Below are 11,308 nucleotides of genomic sequence, written 5' to 3'. Positions count from 1 at the left end.
CTTTTAATTCTTGTGCTATAGCTGTCTTATTAAGGAAGTGAGGGGCCTAATCCCACATTCTGAAGATTAGGGCCTACTTTTTCTTCTATTAGACACAGAGTCTCTGGTTTAACTCCTAGGTCCTTGATCCATTTTGAGGTAAGTTTCGTGCATGGTGAGAGATAAGGTTTCCATTTCATTTTGTTGCATACGGATTTCCCATTTACCCAGCACCATTTGTTGAAGATGCTATCTTTTCTCAAGTGCCTTAGAAGCTCTCAGAATTATTTCTGCTAAAACTGGATATTGCCATCAGTGACTCCATCTTGGTTTCTTGTTGTTTCTCATTCCCAGGATATATTCTTTACTCTGCATCCTGGAGCATTTTCCCTCCAGACCAGAGAAGACTGTCATTAGAAGTTTATCTCCTCTGGTCAGTGCTGCTTTCTTAACTCGTGGTCCTGGGAAATGCTGGTTTCTGCATGTTGTCCCTAATCTGTTTCTCATATAAATATTCCCCATTTCCTTAAAGACTTTAAGGTGATATCTGGAGACATTAAAATGTCTGGCTCCTTCCAGATTACCGGCATCCTCAATAAAACCTATTTTCTTTATCTCCAATGTGCATCTGTCAGACAATGGTTTTCTATGTAGCAAGCTTCCTAACCTCAGGTTGGTAATCCGGCCACAACATAGAACTACTGAGCTAGCCACTTTTTATCAACTTCTGTATCTTCAAAGGATGAAAACACCAGTTTCTGAGATAACAGGACAATTTCTGTGTGTGTGTGTGTGTGTGTGTGTGTGTGTGTATGTGTGTGTGTGTGTGTTTCTGGAAGTTGAACTCAGGGCATCACACATGCTAGGCACTGAACTATACCTCCAGCCGCAATGTTTAACATGTACCCTGTTCAGTTTGGGGGTTAGCTCAGTGATAGAATGCCATTGTAGTGTGCATGAAGCCCTAGGTTTGTTTTGCAGCCTCACAGCTCTAAATAAATGAAAACATATTTTCATTGGTCATGTTTATGTTACAAGTAATCATGAATGTAATTGGTTTTATTAATACCCAAACAGGAGGTATTAATAATCTTATGAGACATCTGATATGTCTGTCTCTTTTTTCAAGAGATTTCCTACCTTCTCTCTTTGGCATATGGGAATAATGCTAGTAGAATAATATGCCAGTATGTTGTAAGTGCGAGGACATAGTAAACTACCCCGTCTTTCCATGATGGATAAATGGATTCTTGAACTTGCCATTGTTACATATAGAATTAACCATATACAACTTATCATACTTATCTGTGGTTCAATCAGACATTTGGGGGAAAAAATTGCTACTGAACTTGTACCCTAGAATTTTCTCTTGTCATTATTCTCTAAACAATGCAAATAATCACAATGGGTGTAATTTATGCGGCATTTACTTGTATTTGGATATTATAAACAATAAGGGACTTGAGCATCCTCAGATTTTGGTGTCTTCTGGGTATCCTTGTACAAACTCACATGGGTACTAAGGAACAAACATATTTACTGTGTTTCCACAGATCAACGTGGGCCAAGCGTAGATTGTATGACAAGGTTTATTTCTTCCTCTTGCAAGGTGACATGGAAGAGAGTTTGAGAAGAATTCAGCTTAATTATTCTCAAGTGCTTCTATGCTCATAGTTTGATGTGGTAATTTGCTCATGGTAAGCATCTTTTCCTGAAGATACTAACATTCCTCCTATGGAATCATATCACTCCAATGGCATTGGACTGTAGCTCTGATAGACAGCCATGGGAATGGTCCTTAACTGTGATGCAGGGCTCCATGATTGAAGAGTGTGGGTCCATGTGTCCCAGAATGATCAGTAGCTGCCACATACCTTAGGCTCAGGGTCCATTTTATTCAATGTGCCTGGACCAATGATGACTTACAAAAAATGGATCTTGTTGGAATCTGAACAAAATGAGTGACCAAACCACTTCTGTGAGCTGAGGTCCAGCATGGGGACTCTGCCAGGCAGACAGGGGTGGCAGGGGCGGGGCGGGGGGAATTCAGGTGTTCAGACAGTGGGACCCATAAGCAATAAGGTATTAGAAAACTATCTTCCTTATATTAGGTTAGGATAAAAAAAAAATTACAGAGAGCTCTTTTTGAATTTGGCGTAGTGGTGTTACATTGCACTCCTCTGAGTGCTTGACCAGAGCATTCATATACCTGCTTCTCAGGTATATGAATGGTATAGGAATGCTAGGGACAAGGTCACACATAATGAACACTGTGAAAGTAGCTGTGGTTGCATTTGAAACATTCAGACCATTTTCTTCTTTTTCAAAGTATTGCAATGTTATTTTTAAGTTTATTTTCAAACGGATACATAAAAAATGTACGTACTAGCACATTTTATTACATGAATACCTTGTATTGGGATTAAATCAGGTTAAATATACCTGTCCTCTCAAGTATTTATCATTTCTGTGTGCAAAATATTTCAAAATTCCTTTCTCCTCAATTTTTGAAATGTGAAGTTCATTATTATCTGCGGTCACCCAACTGTGTATAACAGAACTTCTTAGGCCTATATAACTGCAACTTAGTCCCTATTAATCAATATTCTCCATACCTTCCTCTTCCTGTACTCTCGCAAACCTCCAGTAAACACCATTGGACTCTCAGCTTCTATGCAATCTACTTTTAGTTTCCACCCATGAAAGAGAGCATATGGTACTATTTTTTCTGTGCATGTCTTATTTCACTTAATAATATGATCTCTTCCATTCATTTCACACTCAATAGGATTTCATTCTTTTTTGTCAGATTGTATTCCTTGTTTTATAATGTGCTACGTTTCCTTTTTATTGATTTTATTATAATTTCCAAATACACGACAACAGTGGAATGCATTACATTCCTTATTACACATATAGAGCACAATTTTTCCTGTCTCTGTATATAAAGTATGTTCACGGCAATTTATACCATTATACATGTGCTTTTCTTGGCATAACAATTCCTAATACACATATATATATATCAATTTCTCGTATCTCTGTTTGTATATAAGGTATGTTGACACCCAATACAAGTTTTCATACATGTACTTGTATCATGAAGACCATCACATTCTACCATCCTTGCTAATCCCCTCTCCCCTCCCTTTCCTTCTTACCCACTTCCCTGTCTACAACCAAACTAATCCTCCCATGCTCTCCCTCTCTACCCCACTATGAGTCACCCCCCCCCTATATCAGAGAAAACATTCGGCATTTGTGTTTGGGGCATTGGCTGACTTCACATAGCATGATCTTCTCCAACGCCATCCGTTTCCCTACAAATGCCATGACTTTGTTCTGTTTTTCATGCTGAGTAATATTCCATTGTGTTATGCCACATTTTTTTATCCATTCATCCTCTGAAGGACTTATAGGTTGCTTCCACGGTCTAGCTATTGGGAATCATGCTGCTATAAACATTGATGTGGCTGTGTCCCTGCAGTCTGTTGTTTTTAAGTCCTTTGGGTATAGTCCGAGAAGAGGAATAGTCAAATGGTGTTCCATTCCCCGATTTCCAAGGAATGTCCATACTGCTTTCCAAAGGGGCTGCACCACTTTGCACTCCCACCAGCAATGTGTGAGTGTACCATTTTCCCTACGTCCTTGCCAACACGTGTTGTTGTTTGTCGTCATAATAGCTGCCTTTCTGACTGGACTGAGATGATCTCTTAGAGTAGTTTTGATTTGCATTTCTCTGATTGCTAGAGAAGATGAGTATTTTTTCATATATTTGGTGATGGATCTTATATCCTCTTCTGAGAAGTGTCTGTTCATGTTTTTTGCCCATTTATTGATTGGGTTATTTGTTTTTTTTTTTTTTTTTTTTTTTTTGGTGCTTAGCTTGTTGAGTTCTTTATATACTTTAGAGATCAGTGCTCTATCTGATGTGTGAGCACTAGAATGCTCCTAGGATGTAGGCTCTCTCAGATTGTTTCTTTTGAGGAGAACAACTTTTTAGTTTGAATCAATCCCATTTATTGATACTTACTTTTAATTCTTGTGCTATAGCTGTCTTATTAAGGAAGTGAGGGGCCTAATCCCACATTCTGAAGATTAGGGCCTACTTTTTCTTCTATTAGACACAGAGTCTCTGGTTTAACTCCTAGGTCCTTGATCCATTTTGAGGTAAGTTTCGTGCATGGTGAGAGATAAGGTTTCCATTTCATTTTGTTGCATACGGATTTCCCATTTACCCAGCACCATTTGTTGAAGATGCTATCTTTTCTCAAGTGCCTTAGAAGCTCTCAGAATTATTTCTGCTAAAACTGGATATTGCCATCAGTGACTCCATCTTGGTTTCTTGTTGTTTCTCATTCCCAGGATATATTCTTTACTCTGCATCCTGGAGCATTTTCCCTCCAGACCAGAGAAGACTGTCATTAGAAGTTTATCTCCTCTGGTCAGTGCTGCTTTCTTAACTCGTGGTCCTGGGAAATGCTGGTTTCTGCATGTTGTCCCTAATCTGTTTCTCATATAAATATTCCCCATTTCCTTAAAGACTTTAAGGTGATATCTGGAGACATTAAAATGTCTGGCTCCTTCCAGATTACCGGCATCCTCAATAAAACCTATTTTCTTTATCTCCAATGTGCATCTGTCAGACAATGGTTTTCTATGTAGCAAGCTTCCTAACCTCAGGTTGGTAATCCGGCCACAACATAGAACTACTGAGCTAGCCACTTTTTATCAACTTCTGTATCTTCAAAGGATGAAAACACCAGTTTCTGAGATAACAGGACAATTTCTGTGTGTGTGTGTGTGTGTGTGTGTGTGTGTGTGTATGTGTGTGTGTGTGTGTTTCTGGAAGTTGAACTCAGGGCATCACACATGCTAGGCACTGAACTATACCTCCAGCCGCAATGTTTAACATGTACCCTGTTCAGTTTGGGGGTTAGCTCAGTGATAGAATGCCATTGTAGTGTGCATGAAGCCCTAGGTTTGTTTTGCAGCCTCACAGCTCTAAATAAATGAAAACATATTTTCATTGGTCATGTTTATGTTACAAGTAATCATGAATGTAATTGGTTTTATTAATACCCAAACAGGAGGTATTAATAATCTTATGAGACATCTGATATGTCTGTCTCTTTTTTCAAGAGATTTCCTACCTTCTCTCTTTGGCATATGGGAATAATGCTAGTAGAATAATATGCCAGTATGTTGTAAGTGCGAGGACATAGTAAACTACCCCGTCTTTCCATGATGGATAAATGGATTCTTGAACTTGCCATTGTTACATATAGAATTAACCATATACAACTTATCATACTTATCTGTGGTTCAATCAGACATTTGGGGGAAAAAATTGCTACTGAACTTGTACCCTAGAATTTTCTCTTGTCATTATTCTCTAAACAATGCAAATAATCACAATGGGTGTAATTTATGCGGCATTTACTTGTATTTGGATATTATAAACAATAAGGGACTTGAGCATCCTCAGATTTTGGTGTCTTCTGGGTATCCTTGTACAAACTCACATGGGTACTAAGGAACAAACATATTTACTGTGTTTCCACAGATCAACGTGGGCCAAGCGTAGATTGTATGACAAGGTTTATTTCTTCCTCTTGCAAGGTGACATGGAAGAGAGTTTGAGAAGAATTCAGCTTAATTATTCTCAAGTGCTTCTATGCTCATAGTTTGATGTGGTAATTTGCTCATGGTAAGCATCTTTTCCTGAAGATACTAACATTCCTCCTATGGAATCATATCACTCCAATGGCATTGGACTGTAGCTCTGATAGACAGCCATGGGAATGGTCCTTAACTGTGATGCAGGGCTCCATGATTGAAGAGTGTGGGTCCATGTGTCCCAGAATGATCAGTAGCTGCCACATACCTTAGGCTCAGGGTCCATTTTATTCAATGTGCCTGGACCAATGATGACTTACAAAAAATGGATCTTGTTGGAATCTGAACAAAATGAGTGACCAAACCACTTCTGTGAGCTGAGGTCCAGCATGGGGACTCTGCCAGGCAGACAGGGGTGGCAGGGGCGGGGCGGGGGGAATTCAGGTGTTCAGACAGTGGGACCCATAAGCAATAAGGTATTAGAAAACTATCTTCCTTATATTAGGTTAGGATAAAAAAAAAATTACAGAGAGCTCTTTTTGAATTTGGCGTAGTGGTGTTACATTGCACTCCTCTGAGTGCTTGACCAGAGCATTCATATACCTGCTTCTCAGGTATATGAATGGTATAGGAATGCTAGGGACAAGGTCACACATAATGAACACTGTGAAAGTAGCTGTGGTTGCATTTGAAACATTCAGACCATTTTCTTCTTTTTCAAAGTATTGCAATGTTATTTTTAAGTTTATTTTCAAACGGATACATAAAAAATGTACGTACTAGCACATTTTATTACATGAATACCTTGTATTGGGATTAAATCAGGTTAAATATACCTGTCCTCTCAAGTATTTATCATTTCTGTGTGCAAAATATTTCAAAATTCCTTTCTCCTCAATTTTTGAAATGTGAAGTTCATTATTATCTGCGGTCACCCAACTGTGTATAACAGAACTTCTTAGGCCTATATAACTGCAACTTAGTCCCTATTAATCAATATTCTCCATACCTTCCTCTTCCTGTACTCTCGCAAACCTCCAGTAAACACCATTGGACTCTCAGCTTCTATGCAATCTACTTTTAGTTTCCACCCATGAAAGAGAGCATATGGTACTATTTTTTCTGTGCATGTCTTATTTCACTTAATAATATGATCTCTTCCATTCATTTCACACTCAATAGGATTTCATTCTTTTTTGTCAGATTGTATTCCTTGTTTTATAATGTGCTACGTTTCCTTTTTATTGATTTTATTATAATTTCCAAATACACGACAACAGTGGAATGCATTACATTCCTTATTACACATATAGAGCACAATTTTTCCTGTCTCTGTATATAAAGTATGTTCACGGCAATTTATACCATTATACATGTGCTTTTCTTGGCATAACAATTCCTAATACACATATATATATATCAATTTCTCGTATCTCTGTTTGTATATAAGGTATGTTGACACCCAATACAAGTTTTCATACATGTACTTGTATCATGAAGACCATCACATTCTACCATCCTTGCTAATCCCCTCTCCCCTCCCTTTCCTTCTTACCCACTTCCCTGTCTACAACCAAACTAATCCTCCCATGCTCTCCCTCTCTACCCCACTATGAGTCACCCCCCCCCTATATCAGAGAAAACATTCGGCATTTGTGTTTGGGGCATTGGCTGACTTCACATAGCATGATCTTCTCCAACGCCATCCGTTTCCCTACAAATGCCATGACTTTGTTCTGTTTTTCATGCTGAGTAATATTCCATTGTGTTATGCCACATTTTTTTATCCATTCATCCTCTGAAGGACTTATAGGTTGCTTCCACGGTCTAGCTATTGGGAATCATGCTGCTATAAACATTGATGTGGCTGTGTCCCTGCAGTCTGTTGTTTTTAAGTCCTTTGGGTATAGTCCGAGAAGAGGAATAGTCAAATGGTGTTCCATTCCCCGATTTCCAAGGAATGTCCATACTGCTTTCCAAAGGGGCTGCACCACTTTGCACTCCCACCAGCAATGTGTGAGTGTACCATTTTCCCTACGTCCTTGCCAACACGTGTTGTTGTTTGTCGTCATAATAGCTGCCTTTCTGACTGGACTGAGATGATCTCTTAGAGTAGTTTTGATTTGCATTTCTCTGATTGCTAGAGAAGATGAGTATTTTTTCATATATTTGGTGATGGATCTTATATCCTCTTCTGAGAAGTGTCTGTTCATGTTTTTTGCCCATTTATTGATTGGGTTATTTGTTTTTTTTTTTTTTTTTTTTTTTTGGTGCTTAGCTTGTTGAGTTCTTTATATACTTTAGAGATCAGTGCTCTATCTGATGTGTGAGCACTAGAATGCTCCTAGGATGTAGGCTCTCTCAGATTGTTTCTTTTGAGGAGAACAACTTTTTAGTTTGAATCAATCCCATTTATTGATACTTACTTTTAATTCTTGTGCTATAGCTGTCTTATTAAGGAAGTGAGGGGCCTAATCCCACATTCTGAAGATTAGGGCCTACTTTTTCTTCTATTAGACACAGAGTCTCTGGTTTAACTCCTAGGTCCTTGATCCATTTTGAGGTAAGTTTCGTGCATGGTGAGAGATAAGGTTTCCATTTCATTTTGTTGCATACGGATTTCCCATTTACCCAGCACCATTTGTTGAAGATGCTATCTTTTCTCAAGTGCCTTAGAAGCTCTCAGAATTATTTCTGCTAAAACTGGATATTGCCATCAGTGACTCCATCTTGGTTTCTTGTTGTTTCTCATTCCCAGGATATATTCTTTACTCTGCATCCTGGAGCATTTTCCCTCCAGACCAGAGAAGACTGTCATTAGAAGTTTATCTCCTCTGGTCAGTGCTGCTTTCTTAACTCGTGGTCCTGGGAAATGCTGGTTTCTGCATGTTGTCCCTAATCTGTTTCTCATATAAATATTCCCCATTTCCTTAAAGACTTTAAGGTGATATCTGGAGACATTAAAATGTCTGGCTCCTTCCAGATTACCGGCATCCTCAATAAAACCTATTTTCTTTATCTCCAATGTGCATCTGTCAGACAATGGTTTTCTATGTAGCAAGCTTCCTAACCTCAGGTTGGTAATCCGGCCACAACATAGAACTACTGAGCTAGCCACTTTTTATCAACTTCTGTATCTTCAAAGGATGAAAACACCAGTTTCTGAGATAACAGGACAATTTCTGTGTGTGTGTGTGTGTGTGTGTGTGTGTGTGTATGTGTGTGTGTGTGTGTTTCTGGAAGTTGAACTCAGGGCATCACACATGCTAGGCACTGAACTATACCTCCAGCCGCAATGTTTAACATGTACCCTGTTCAGTTTGGGGGTTAGCTCAGTGATAGAATGCCATTGTAGTGTGCATGAAGCCCTAGGTTTGTTTTGCAGCCTCACAGCTCTAAATAAATGAAAACATATTTTCATTGGTCATGTTTATGTTACAAGTAATCATGAATGTAATTGGTTTTATTAATACCCAAACAGGAGGTATTAATAATCTTATGAGACATCTGATATGTCTGTCTCTTTTTTCAAGAGATTTCCTACCTTCTCTCTTTGGCATATGGGAATAATGCTAGTAGAATAATATGCCAGTATGTTGTAAGTGCGAGGACATAGTAAACTACCCCGTCTTTCCATGATGGATAAATGGATTCTTGAACTTGCCATTGTTACATATAGAATTAACCATATACAACTTATCATACTTATCTGTGGTTCAATCAGACATTTGGGGGAAAAAATTGCTACTGAACTTGTACCCTAGAATTTTCTCTTGTCATTATTCTCTAAACAATGCAAATAATCACAATGGGTGTAATTTATGCGGCATTTACTTGTATTTGGATATTATAAACAATAAGGGACTTGAGCATCCTCAGATTTTGGTGTCTTCTGGGTATCCTTGTACAAACTCACATGGGTACTAAGGAACAAACATATTTACTGTGTTTCCACAGATCAACGTGGGCCAAGCGTAGATTGTATGACAAGGTTTATTTCTTCCTCTTGCAAGGTGACATGGAAGAGAGTTTGAGAAGAATTCAGCTTAATTATTCTCAAGTGCTTCTATGCTCATAGTTTGATGTGGTAATTTGCTCATGGTAAGCATCTTTTCCTGAAGATACTACCATTCCTCCTATGGAATCATATCACTCCAATGGCATTGGACTGTAGCTCTGATAGACAGCCATGGGAATGGTCCTTAACTGTGATGCAGGGCTCCATGATTGAAGAGTGTGGGTCCATGTGTCCCAGAATGATCAGTAGCTGCCACATACCTTAGGCTCAGGGTCCATTTTATTCAATGTGCCTGGACCAATGATGACTTACAAAAAATGGATCTTGTTGGAATCTGAACAAAATGAGTGACCAAACCACTTCTGTGAGCTGAGGTCCAGCATGGGGACTCTGCCAGGCAGACAGGGGTGGCAGGGGCGGGGCGGGGGGAATTCAGGTGTTCAGACAGTGGGACCCATAAGCAATAAGGTATTAGAAAACTATCTTCCTTATATTAGGTTAGGATAAAAAAAAATTACAGAGAGCTCTTTTTGAATTTGGCGTAGTGGTGTTACATTGCACTCCTCTGAGTGCTTGACCAGAGCATTCATATACCTGCTTCTCAGGTATATGAATGGTATAGGAATGCTAGGGACAAGGTCACACATAATGAACACTGTGAAAGTAGCTGTGGTTGCATTTGAAACATTCAGACCATTTTCTTCTTTTTCAAAGTATTGCAATGTTATTTTTAAGTTTATTTTCAAACGGATACATAAAAAATGTACGTACTAGCACATTTTATTACATGAATACCTTGTATTGGGATTAAATCAGGTTAAATATACCTGTCCTCTCAAGTATTTATCATTTCTGTGTGCAAAATATTTCAAAATTCCTTTCTCCTCAATTTTTGAAATGTGAAGTTCATTATTATCTGCGGTCACCCAACTGTGTATAACAGAACTTCTTAGGCCTATATAACTGCAACTTAGTCCCTATTAATCAATATTCTCCATACCTTCCTCTTCCTGTACTCTCGCAAACCTCCAGTAAACACCATTGGACTCTCAGCTTCTATGCAATCTACTTTTAGTTTCCACCCATGAAAGAGAGCATATGGTACTATTTTTTCTGTGCATGTCTTATTTCACTTAATAATATGATCTCTTCCATTCATTTCACACTCAATAGGATTTCATTCTTTTTTGTCAGATTGTATTCCTTGTTTTATAATGTGCTACGTTTCCTTTTTATTGATTTTATTATAATTTCCAAATACACGACAACAGTGGAATGCATTACATTCCTTATTACACATATAGAGCACAATTTTTCCTGTCTCTGTATATAAAGTATGTTCACGGCAATTTATACCATTATACATGTGCTTTTCTTGGCATAACAATTCTTAATACACATATATATATATATCAATTTCTCGTATCTCTGTTTGTATATAAGGTATGTTGACACCCAATACAAGTTTTCATACATGTACTTGTATCATGAAGACCATCACATTCTACCATCCTTGCTAATCCCCTCTCCCCTCCCTTTCCTTCTTACCCACTTCCCTGTCTACAACCAAACTAATCCTCCCATGCTCTCCCTCTCTACCCCACTATGAGTCACCGCCCCCCCCCCCCTATATCAGAGAAAACATTCGGCATTTGTGTTTGGGGCATTGGCTGACTTCACATAGCATGATCT

General features: G+C 38.6%; 3 pseudogenes; all 3 read left to right on the top strand.

Moving 5' to 3' along the window:
* The first annotated feature begins 1,887 nt into the window (after positions 1 to 1,887).
* On the top strand, positions 1,888 to 1,971 carry LOC144255569 (small nucleolar RNA SNORD116; annotated as a pseudogene).
* A 3,929-nt stretch (positions 1,972 to 5,900) lies between these two features.
* Positions 5,901 to 5,984, top strand: LOC144255568 (small nucleolar RNA SNORD116; annotated as a pseudogene).
* Positions 5,985 to 9,910: 3,926 nt separating this feature from the next.
* LOC144255567 (small nucleolar RNA SNORD116) lies at positions 9,911 to 9,994 on the top strand (annotated as a pseudogene).
* Positions 9,995 to 11,308: the final 1,314 nt, after the last annotated feature.

The sequence above is a fragment of the Urocitellus parryii genome, chromosome 6 (genome assembly GCF_045843805.1).
Source record: "Urocitellus parryii isolate mUroPar1 chromosome 6, mUroPar1.hap1, whole genome shotgun sequence".
In the NCBI taxonomy this organism is placed as follows: Eukaryota; Metazoa; Chordata; class Mammalia; order Rodentia; family Sciuridae; genus Urocitellus; species Urocitellus parryii.
Note: the sequence above shows the minus strand (reverse complement) of the source record. Positions and strands in the feature narration are given on the sequence as shown.